Genomic DNA, 11,670 nt, shown 5'->3' on the forward strand with positions numbered 1-11,670 from the left:
TCACACAGACATCTGATCCTGGGACAGACCAACATCCACAAATGTTCTTCGTTACACACCCACATCACTGGTCATTGATTGTAGAGCAATTATGCTTTATATAATTGTAACGGGGTGAGGAGGTAACATTTGCTAATGATAAAGGAACAACAATTCCAAATGGACAATGTTTTAAAGATCTTTTGTCTCTGAATTCAGGACCCAAACAGTTGATACTGTACACCAAATCAAGTCAAATCTAGTTCGATTGTTAGTCAAACCATACATGGATACAGCAGAATGAGATGGGATTTCTCTGGCGACAAGGTGCTAAACCATACACATGCACTCAAAATAACAAGAAAGAGGGAAAAAAGAACATAGTCACGTAAAAAAACACATTTTTAGTCCAAGACCCTGAATTCAGTCCAGCCTGTAATTCCACGGATCCAACACTGGAGGGCAGCACTGAAGGGAGAGGCCACCCCCAATTGTGCATGGACACCAAGCGAGAGTGCAAGCTCGAAGACTGAGGCGTAGTCTTCCCTACAACTGAGGTGACACTGCTGCCTCATCGACTGTCTCACACTAAACAAGGGAAGCAGCACTGCGGGAATCAACGTCCAGCAGGATCTTGCGATTGCAAAAGAAATGTCCAACAGTCACTTGTGGTTTCAATGCATGACCCCTTAGCGTCAACTCAAAGGCACCAACTCTGGTGCCTCTGAGTAGCACGCAGCAGCATGGTCTGCACCCAGGTCAGCTCTTCTGAACCCAGTCCGCCTTCTCCCGCAACCCAACAGCCAGGCCCGACAGCCTGCCTCGAATCCCCAGGCCCATTGGCTCAACTTGAATCCCCAGGCCCGACAGCCGAATTGGAATTTCTTGGATGGACGGCCCATCTCGACCTCCCCGGCCCGACGGTCCAACTCAACCGCTCTGGCTTGATGGCCAAACTTGAGCTCTCTGGCCTGATGGCCAAACTTGACCTCTCTGGCCCGACAGCCCATCTCGACCTCACCGGCCCGATGGTCCAATTCAACCTCCCTGGCCTAATGGCCGGACATGACTCTCTCGGCTCAATGGGCCAACTTGCTTTCTCTGAACGGCCGTCTGGCTCTTAGGACACTCGGCCTGTCTGCTCTGAACAATGAGCAGCTCGCTGATGTAGTGGACCTGCTGTACGCATAGATATTGGAGTCAAGAATAGTCTTGCTATGCATAAAAACACATTTAACAAAGTAAAAAACACCTTTGGCTGGACCCCAAGAGGCAGCTGCGTGTGTATGTACCGCCATCTTACTGGAACGGGAATCCATTACGATGGTGCAACTGCACTTCTGTAAGATTAAGCCTAGTAAGGGAAAAAGGTGATTGATTACAGAAATGTTGTCACAGAGCACTACAGCACAGAAACAGGCCCTTCAGCCCATCTAGTCCATGCTGAACTGCTATTCTACCTAGACCCATCAAATTAGGAAGCACGATCTCAAAATGTTTATAAAAGAGGACGTTTTGGAAGACAGGTGGATACATACAAAACATTTGGGAAGACACTGCCAATATCTGTGCAATCTAGATTCCACAGGTTCTGGGCTATGGACATTGGAAATTTATGAAGAAAAAGAAAATGTTCTATAGAAATGTGAGTCTTTTAACAAGTAAATAACATTGAAAGTGAAATTAAAGAAATGACAGATATATTGAAATTAAACTTGGTTTCAGTTTTTTCACTGAGAGGAAAGAACAGAAACTCTTATGGGAAAGCCATATCTGCTTCATTATCAAAAAGGCTCAGCACACATTGTACTTCTTGCAGCAGTTGGGAAAGTTCCATCTTTCCCAGAACATCTTGGTGTAATTCTACACCTCCTTCATCGGGAGTGCCCTCACATCAGCCATTACTGTCTGGTTTGATGCAGCACCCTCTCACAATACACAAAAGCTACAGTGAACTGCTGGGTCGGGTCAGCAGCAAAGGTCTTTGACTGCAGTCAGCCATCACTGCAGGAGCTGTATGTGTCCAAGACAAAGAAACGGGCAGGAAAAATCACTGATAAAACGCTGTTTTGATCCTACTATTTCATTGCACATGTTTAGTAAGGTAAGATAATGCTGTCAATATATGGCCAAAATACCCCTACCCCAAAAAAATTGGCAAAAAATTTTTTATGGTCATTTCTTGTACTTTCAGACATACCGAACAACATATCAAAAGTTGGGCAGAAACAGAGCACAGGAAAGTAAAAAAAGTCTGACGTTAAAATAAATGGGGGCCATTGAAGAGAATCAGACCCATACCTGTCTTACTTTGCTTTATTTCACTGTTTCTAAGAATGGCCGTGCCATAATTGTGGAATAAAATGTGAATGGGCTTGTCTCCATCTCCAGAAGATGCATGCATTGCAGGATGATGACCCTGAGGTTTTATCAGAAGTTCCAGTCTGGGGTTCCATGTAATCAGACGCTGCAGTCAATACTGGGCTGGCCTTGGCTCTGATCTTGTGATAGACCAGAGACTAATGTGCTCACTAAAAAGCCAAGGGGGCCTAATGCGAGGAAGTGGGACGTCAGAGCACCAGAGAGCAGTTTGGACTACGTCTTCCACTGTGTCATCCTCTTACAACCTTGCCATGCAAAAACTGACCACGAATAGTTACACAACAGGTGAACAACATAAGGAGCTGTCCACCTCCAGAGTGAGTAGAGATGAGGCTGACCTTGAAAAAGTCGCAGCAAAACTGGACTGCTTCACGCCATTTTCCGATGATAAATCACTGGGCAACATCATCACAGGGGTTTATGCAAATGATGATGTCAAAGTACATGACCTGTTCACAACAGGAAATGACATAGTTAGGAAGATGGACGGACACTGTTTTCTCATACTTGCACAAAAGGAGTTCGAAGGTCAAGACACTAGCATCCAGCAGGGCAGTCAAAGTTGCTGAAGACCGTACCATAGATCCAGCATTGTTATTCCCGAGGTTCCTAGTTGTGTCACAGACAGGTGATCTCCGGCTAGACGAAGTGATGAACTATGAACTCTGTCCATATCCAATGTCTTTGTTTGAAGCAAAGAACATCTTGCACCAGCCGGCTAAGCCACAACTGGCAGAAGCGATAAAGAACTATGTCACCTCCAAATCGGACAGTGCTGTCACACAGACGGTTCCAGTGACAGATCACTGTGTTCTAGATGGGGGATCACTTCTGCACCGCTTAAAATGCACGGAGGGGTGACCTACAGTTCAATTGCAGATGACTATGCCTCATTCACTGTCAAACACTATGCCAGAGCCACTGGAGTGTTTGATGGTTATGGGGTTGGAATGTACTCATCAGCGTCAAAGTAGAAATTTGAATGCAAACAAGGTGAGCATTACAGGAGCGACAAAATTTGTTGGAAAATTTCTTGTCGAATGAGGCAAACAAGCAGGTAATTATCCAGCTCATCATGGAACGTTTGCGACAGAGAGGCTGCGAAGTGATTCAAGCTGAAGGAGATGCCGACGCTGAGATCACAAAAGCAGCCGTCACAATGTCTGCTTTCAAACCTACCACCCTCATTGGAGAAGACACAGATCTCCTCGTACTCTCGCCCTACCGTGTAGTGGTAATAAACTGCACTGAACTCTATTTCTGCTCGGACAAGGCAAAATCAAATGCCTATAATATCAAGGTCCTTAAGCAGATACTCGGAGAAGCAGCTTGTAATGATCTATTATTTCTCCATGCCTTTACCGGATGCGACTCAACATCCAGAGTACTTGGGATCGGAAAGAAGTCGAGGTTCCAAAGAATCATCAAGAAAGGACAGGGAATCAGAGGCTGTTCAAAAGCGTTCTGTTCACCAAAGCAAAGTCAGGAAGTTGTGGAAACCAATGGCTGTGGGGCAATGGTGGCGTTGGTCAATGGAAATCAGAATGACTCCCTGGCATCTATTAGATACAATAAGCACTGCAAGAAAGTTGCGAGAGCTAAGACTTTCGTCACACCTGAAAGACTGCCACCAACCACCTCCTGTAAACTTCACTCCCTGTGGACTTACTACCAGGTTATGGAGTGGATGGGCTGTAGTGATGAAATGCAGTCGTCTGAGTGGGGATGGAGGGTAGAAGGGGAAAAACTCATTCCAGTGATGACAGACAAAAGGCCTGCTCCAGAAGTACTTATTCAGATGATTCACTGCAACTGTTTGGGAGGGTGCAATATGCTAAAGTGTACCTGCAGAAAGCATGGGCTGGAATGTACCAGTGCATGTGGGCATTGCCAAGATGGCAACTGTGACAATATGACAAATGAGCCGGAGACAGAAGAGGATGATGAACCAGACTGCATCTGAGAAGCCATAAGGTGGCATATTATGTGTCATGATGTCAGTACTTAATACCAGAGTCGTCCCTTGATTATGTCATTGATGACATTATGAGGTCCAGGAGCTACTGTTGTTTGAAAAACATTGGTGAAAGGAGCATTCATTAAGACATCAGGTTTAAAAATCTTGCAATTTGATGGTTATCAGTCAGATTTTTGATGTTGTTCTGCTGGCAGCCATCTTGTTTTTTGATGTAATTTTTGGAGACTTTCCCGTGTGTCAAAATTGTCCAACTTTTGATATATTGTTCTCCACATTGAATAGTACAATAAATGATCATAAAACTTTTTTTTGCAATTTTTTTGGGGTTAGGTGGTATATTGACCCACCTAAGAATCTAAAGGTTAAAGAATAGATGATAACTAACATTGAAAAAAAACTTTGATAGATTATATTTATCTTTTTTTAAGTGATACAGCATGAAGTAGGCCCTTTGAACCATGTGGCCCAAGCAACCCCCAACAAATCCAATTAACCCCAACCTGTCACAGGACAATTTACAATGAGAATAAACCTACCTGGTATGTCTTTGGACTGTGGGAGGAAACTGGCACACCTGGCAAAACCCAGAGGATGTACAGACTAGTTACAGAACAGCGCCAGAATCAAACTCCGGAATAGCCCCAAGCTGCATTAGCCACGACGCTACAAGGACACCCACGTTGCGTAGAGCCATCTTCAATATTTGCATTGCCACTAGAGTTAGTGAGGGTGGAGGAAATCAAGCAACACACAGAAAATGCTGGTGAACGCAGCCGGCCAGGCAGCATCTACAGGAAGAAGTACAGTCGGCGTTTCGGGCCGAGACCCTAGGAAATCAGTTATTTTTATCTTAGCAGGACATAATCTCTCTGTGCAGCGTAAGATTGCATGATACGCAGTTTGTTAAAGATTTAGTGACCATTTCCTTTAGGGTGTATGAGATGTCCAGGGAGGGGTAGCACCTCCGGTGACTGGGCTTGCCGTGTCCATTCTGGGACAGCTCACTCACCTTTGGTCACCACTGGGCACTCGGGTCTCACCTGTGGCTCCGAGTAACTTTGCAGGTGACAGCAGCCACACCCCGGTACACTGTTTTGACAGGCAGGTTCAACCAGGTCAGGGCTGCCGGCAGTTATGACACCCCAGGGAGATAGGGGCATGTCTGTCTTAGCATGTGAAGTCAGCTCCAACGGTCTGGGAAGATGAGATCTACAGTGAGATCCAACAGCTCAGAAGGCGGTTTGGCAATGCTACATGGAGAGTGAGGGGGATGAAACACAGTAGATGTCTTGGTCATCCACTGCAACCAGGGAAGACCCCAGTTTGTGACGCTTGTTCATACCACTGGACCCAGGCTTCTGAGGCTGAGAGAGTGGAACTGGTCCAGTGTAACAGCTTTTCCACTTGAGAAACTCTCCCACACAGGTCTGCTGTCATTGTTGGGATGTGGCAGATAACCAACACAGTCTTCAGTTACTTTTTCTAAAGTTTCACTTAGCAGGGCATTAATTTCTATGTGCAATGTAAAAGTGCATGTTTGTAAAACATTTACTCACCATTTACTTTAGTTGGAATGAGGTACTAGTGAGGTTTACTGGGAACCTATCAATCATCACACAATGCAGCCACCCAGTCCTGTGTTGACCTAGCAACCGGTTAACTGAATCCATACTTGTTCTTAATGGGACCTGTCCAAAATTCACACCCGCCCAATGGAGAGATTAAGAATTTTCCAGACTACTGTAAAAAAAAGGGGAATCAATACAGTGTGCAAAAATTAGACAAGAAGATATTTCCCCTCTGAATTTTGAAATTACAGAAATGAAATATCATTCTCAGCCCAATTTCTGCATTTTAACCAGTGAAGCTAGTTATACAACCTCCTACAGTAATTCACAGAACATTTTCTGAAGGAACTCAGTTCAGTGTGAGAAACACCTCGGTGGTAGCAATCCAGTCAGCTCAACTAGTCCATACCAACCACGATTCCCGTCTAAGACATTCTATTCCATGGCCTTCTCTTCTGCCAAGGTGAAGTCACTCTTGGTTTGGAGAAGCAATACCTTATATTCTATCTGGGTAGCCTCCAACCTGATGGCATGAACATCAATTCTTCAACTTCCAGTAATTTGTTTCTCTCTCCCTTCCCTCTTCTTTTATTCCCCTCGCTGGCCTCTCAAGCTTTCTCCTCACCTTCCTATCACCTCCCCCTGGTGCCCATCCTTCTTCCTTTCTTCCATGGTTCACGTTCCTCTCCTATCAGATTCCTTCATCTCCAGCCCTTTATCTTTTCCACCTATTACATCCCAGCTTCTTACTTCATCTCCCATTACCCACCCACCCAGCTCCCCCATCCTCCTGCTTCTAGCTTGTAACTCCTTCCCTTCCCCCCACCTTCTTAGTCTGGTATCTCCCCTCTTCCTTTCAAGTCCTGACGAACAGACTCAGCCCGAAACATTGACTGTTTATTCATCTCCACAGATACTGCCTGACCTGCTGAGTTAATCCAGCATTTTGTGTGCATTGCTCTGGATTTCCAGCATCTGCAGAATCCCTTGAGTTCCCATCTAACCCAATTCCTATTGACCACTTTTGGCCCGCATTCCTCTAATTCAGAATCAGGTTGAAAATCACTTATTTACATTCAAAAATTCAAGATTTTTTGATGCCATTTCCAATACAAGAGTGTAAAGGAGAAGAAAATAACTGTTTATTCAGATCTGATGCAGCACAAAAAAACACAATAAATATAAATATATTAATAAATATAATATACATTGATTCATTGTACATCCATAAAGTGGCATTAGGCACAGGAGTGTCTGTACACAAAGTGACTGACAGGAAGTGATAAGGTAGTGGTGGTCGGTGTGGAGGGGAAAATAACTGATTTTTAGGCTGGTAGTCTTAGTCTCCTCCCTGATGGGAGTGGGACCAACAGTCCACGAGCAGGGTGGGTGGGATCCTTCATGATGTTACTGGCCTTTTTCTGACACCTTCCTGAATCTATGTCCTCGATAGTGGATAGGCTGGTGCCGGTGATGCATTGGGCAGGTTTGACTACCCGTGGCAGAGCCTTCCTGACTGCCACAGTGCAGTTTCCGTGCTGAGCAGCGATGCAGCCTATTGGGATGCTCTCTATGTGCATCTGTAGAATGACGTGAGTATGGATGTGCCAAGTCCACTTCTCTTCAGCCTTCCCAGGAAGCAGACGATTGGTGAGTTTTCCTGATTGTGTAGAATAAGATCTTGGATGCTTAGGGCTAATATGCAGGGGTGACTGGAATTTGAAGGTGATTGGAGGAAAGTATAGGGGAGGATGTCAAAATTAAGTGTGCTGATTGTGTGGAATGCCCTGCCAGAGGTGTTGGTGGAGGCAGGTACATTAAGGAGATTTAAGAGAGTCTTAGGCAGAGAAACGGAGGCTATGTAGGAGGGAAGGGTTAGATTGATCTTGCCTTGCCCCCTTAACTCCTGGTGGAGTCGTCGGGGCACTGTCACGACGAGCTTTGCACCAGTCTGTTCCATCTGTCGCAGTTGTGTGCCAGAGCCTGGGTCACCACAAGTGTTTTCCCTGTCCATTCTTTAATGTTCTCCGTCCATCTTTTCCTCTGTCAACCTCTCCTTCTTTTCCCCTCCACAGTTCCTTGCAGAATGGTCTTTGCAAGGCCACTTGACCTTGTTACGTGGCCATACCATCTCAGCTTTCTTTTCCTCACCATTGTCAGAAGGTCTTCATGGGGGCCAATGTGGTGCTGGATGGTCTTGCGGACCTGCTCGTTTGTGATGTGGTCCAAGTATGAGATGCCCAAGATGTTGCGATAGCATCTCATTTCCAATGCCTGTATCTTCCTCTGTAGCTCTGCTGTGAGGGTCCATGTCTCACATGCGTACAGGAAGATGGAGAATACCAGTGCACGCAGGAGTCTGATTTTGTACTTCATGCTGATGTTGCTGTCCCTCCATATTGTCTTGAGTTTGGATAGTGCAGTCATTGTCTGTGCGGTTCTTGCCAGGACTACTGGTCTTGATCCTTCATCACTGATGATTGTCCCCAGGTATTTGAACTGCTGCACTGTCTCAAGTTTCTGACCATGAGCTGTCTGTTGTGATGGCACCGTTGGAATTTGCCATGAGCTTGGTTTTCTCGGCACTTATTTTCATTCCAAACTTTGTGGAGGCTCTGTCAAGATGGCTGACCAGGTTGGCCAATTCATCCTCTTTTCCTGCAAGTCCATCAAGTTCCTCCCTCCGATGCTGACTGAGCCCACATGATCTTCAAGGGCAACACTCATGATTCGTTCCAGGGAGACAATGAAGAGAGTGAGGGAGAGGAGGCAGCCCTGACGGACTCCTACAGAGGTATGGAACACTCCCCGATGGTGCCCTGAGCAAGTACTGCACTAGTTGCCTTGGCACAAAGCTGATGGATTGTATGATTCAGCTTCTGCCCCATGTTGAATTTCTTCAGAGTCAGACAGAGATTGATCTTAGAGGAGGTTAAAAGGTTGGCACTAGATCATGGGCTAAAGGCTCGGTAATATGCTAGAACGTTCTATGTTCTACGCACTCATGGTAATAAGTTTTGTTCCCTCATTAGCTCAGGTATCGAGGCAGAGATCAGTCAGCCTCATACATTTTATTCTGTCCGATAATTTGCTGTGTGACATTGAGGGGGTGCCATGTGAGCAAGCTCCCTGCTCCTCGTCCCCAGGTCAGTCTGGTTCTCAGGAGCTGTTGAAATGCAGGGGGCCAGCTGCTGAACCGGGGGAACATGGAGAGAAGAGCAGTTGCTTGGGAAGCAGAGAATTTGGCTGAGATCCACTCTGTGAGCTCAGTACAACTTGTGAAGCCAAGCAAAACTTTGTCAGCTGGTTTGGATGAGGTGTCCCCAAAGATGCAGTGGTAGCCCTGAGGGCCCTGGGTCAGAAACACAAGACATTCTGCAGATGCTGGAAATCCAGAGCAATGCACGCACAAAAAGCTGTAGTCAGCATTTCTGTGCTCTGCCGAACATTGTGGGCATGCTATGTTGGAGCCAGAATGTGTGGCGACACTTCTGAGCTGTTGCCAGCACACCTTTAGGTCACTCAGAATCAGGTTTAATATCTTCCGCACATGCTGTGAAATTTGCTTGAGTCCAAGTTCAAGTTTATTGTCATTCAACCATACACATGTATACCGTCAAATGAAACAACGTTTCTCCAGACCAAGGTGCACAACACAGTACATATAACTCACACACAACATAATAATGTTACCATAAATAAATGAACAAATAAGATGGTACATTTATGTCATAAGTTACAAAGCGAACAGTATACCACTACTGGCACTTCATACGCGATGAGACATGATGGACTGTTGGACTGTTAACAAATAGGAAGGTACATTTATGTCACAAGCTAACAATCTCCTAACACTGGAGTCATCACCTCCTGAATCTCCTACTTCAGACCTCCTCACTCCCAGTGCCCAATCCATCACTCCATGGGTGACTCTCCCCCACGCCCTAGTATCCATTTCACTTTCCACTCTCAATATCTCCCTTTAGAGGGAGATGTGACATAAAGATTTTTACTCCTCATGTGTGTGAAGGATGTAAGAAATAAAATCAATTCAATTCAATCTAGTTATCCTCTCTCAGCCTTTTCCCACAATGTGTCATCGATGACAAACCTCTCTGAACTTTTCCCCCATTTTGATCAAAGATTTTTCTGGTGTTCCTAGCAGGAAACAACTATTGAAATAGCTGACTGAATTTTCACTGATACTTTACATAAAGTGCTAAACAAAGATATTTTACTTACCTTTCCTTAGAATGACACAGTAGAGTAGTGGTTGGCACAGCACATCATAGCACAAGTGATCAGCAAATCGGGATTCAATTCTGTCTTAGAGGAGTTTGTACGTTCTCCCCATGACCACCTGGGTTTCCTCCCGCTGCCCCAGTTTGCTGTCACATTCCAAAGGCATATGTGTTAAAGTTAGCCAGTTGTGCCATGCTACGCTGGCGTGGAACCATGGCAACACTTGTGAAATAGCCGAGCACAATCCTCTGTGTTGGTCGCTGACGCAGGTGATGTATTTCACTGTCTGTTTCGATGTTCCGATGTACATGTGACAAACCTTTAATCTCCTGGCAGAGAAAGAAAAGCCTTTTGATTTGCAATTGGATCAAGTGAATAAGAGTCTCTTCAGTTTGGACTTTTGAAGAAAGTGTCTGGTGATAAAAATCATAGTAATATTCAAATAAATATTTGCACATAGATTGCTAAAACTTTTTTCTTTGATATTTGTCATTGGTATTTGCATAACGGAAAACTGTTAATTTGATAAGCATCAACGTACTGATGGAAAAGGTTGGGTACAATCAGTAACTGTCTGAACTGTAGTTTAACAAACTATTTAAAGTCCTTCTCTAAAACAAAACAACTGACATTATCAGCGGTGCCAGAAAAACGGGTGAGATAATCACACAGGTTGACAGGATCATTGAAGTACAGTTCCTCCCGAGGCGGAACAGGAAATCCTTAAAACACTGGATCAGCAGGAAACCACTTAAAGAATTTGGAACTTTAGGCAGAAGTGAAAAGCCATCGACTGCAACAAGAGAAAAGGCTTGCATTTCTAAAACACCTTACACGTCCCCTTCAGCACATCCCAAAGCTCTTTAGTCAGTGAAGTAGTTAACGTCAAAGACAGGACAAACAATTTCAAGCAGACAAAAGCCCACCAGTGTTAATGTGTTTGCGGGTAATTAATTAATTTTGTTGATTGTAGTAGCATTATTGACTCAGGAGGAAAGGTTGAGTGAGACTGGGCTTTTCTCTTTGGAGTGAAGATGAAAGGCATCCTGATAGAGATGTAAAGATAAAAAGAGGCATAGACAGAGTCGACAGACACAACTTTTTTCCAAGGGTGGAAATGGCTAATAGCAGAAGACATCCTTTTAAGGTGAGTGCTTCCAGTAAGATGGTGGTATGCTCGGACACAGTGGCCACTCTGGGTATAATCAAAGGTGCAATTGTTCTTCCTTCACGATCAGAGGTCATTGCTGGTTATCAAGAACATCAAGTACTGCAAGATTATCCCATCAACTTGTTGTTCAATAGTAAAGGAGCTGGACTTACTGCACATCATTGTTCAGAATCAGAATCAGATTATCACCGGCATGTGTTGTGAAATTTGTTAATTTAGCAGCAGCAGTTCAATGCAATACATAATATCGAAGAGAAAAAAATCTAAAATCATAATAATGATAAATAAGTAAATCAATTACAGCATACATATATTGAATAGATTAAAAATCATGCAAAAAACAGAAATAA

At 44.5% G+C, this 11,670-nt stretch overlaps 1 long non-coding RNA gene across 1 annotated transcript in view; it reads right to left on the reverse strand.

Annotated features, from left to right (window-relative positions):
* Positions 1–10,534, reverse strand: part of LOC140212283 (uncharacterized) — a 69,179-nt gene extending 58,645 nt beyond the window's left edge. Inside the window, exon 1 of the long non-coding RNA XR_011889685.1 lies at positions 10,150–10,534. This is a non-coding gene — a long non-coding RNA (uncharacterized lncRNA). The remainder of the gene's footprint in view (positions 1–10,149) is intronic.
* Between the last annotated feature and the right edge of the window lie 1,136 nt (positions 10,535–11,670).

This window comes from Mobula birostris, chromosome 19 (assembly GCF_030028105.1).
Source record: "Mobula birostris isolate sMobBir1 chromosome 19, sMobBir1.hap1, whole genome shotgun sequence".
Lineage (NCBI taxonomy): Eukaryota > Metazoa > Chordata > Chondrichthyes > Myliobatiformes > Myliobatidae > Mobula > Mobula birostris.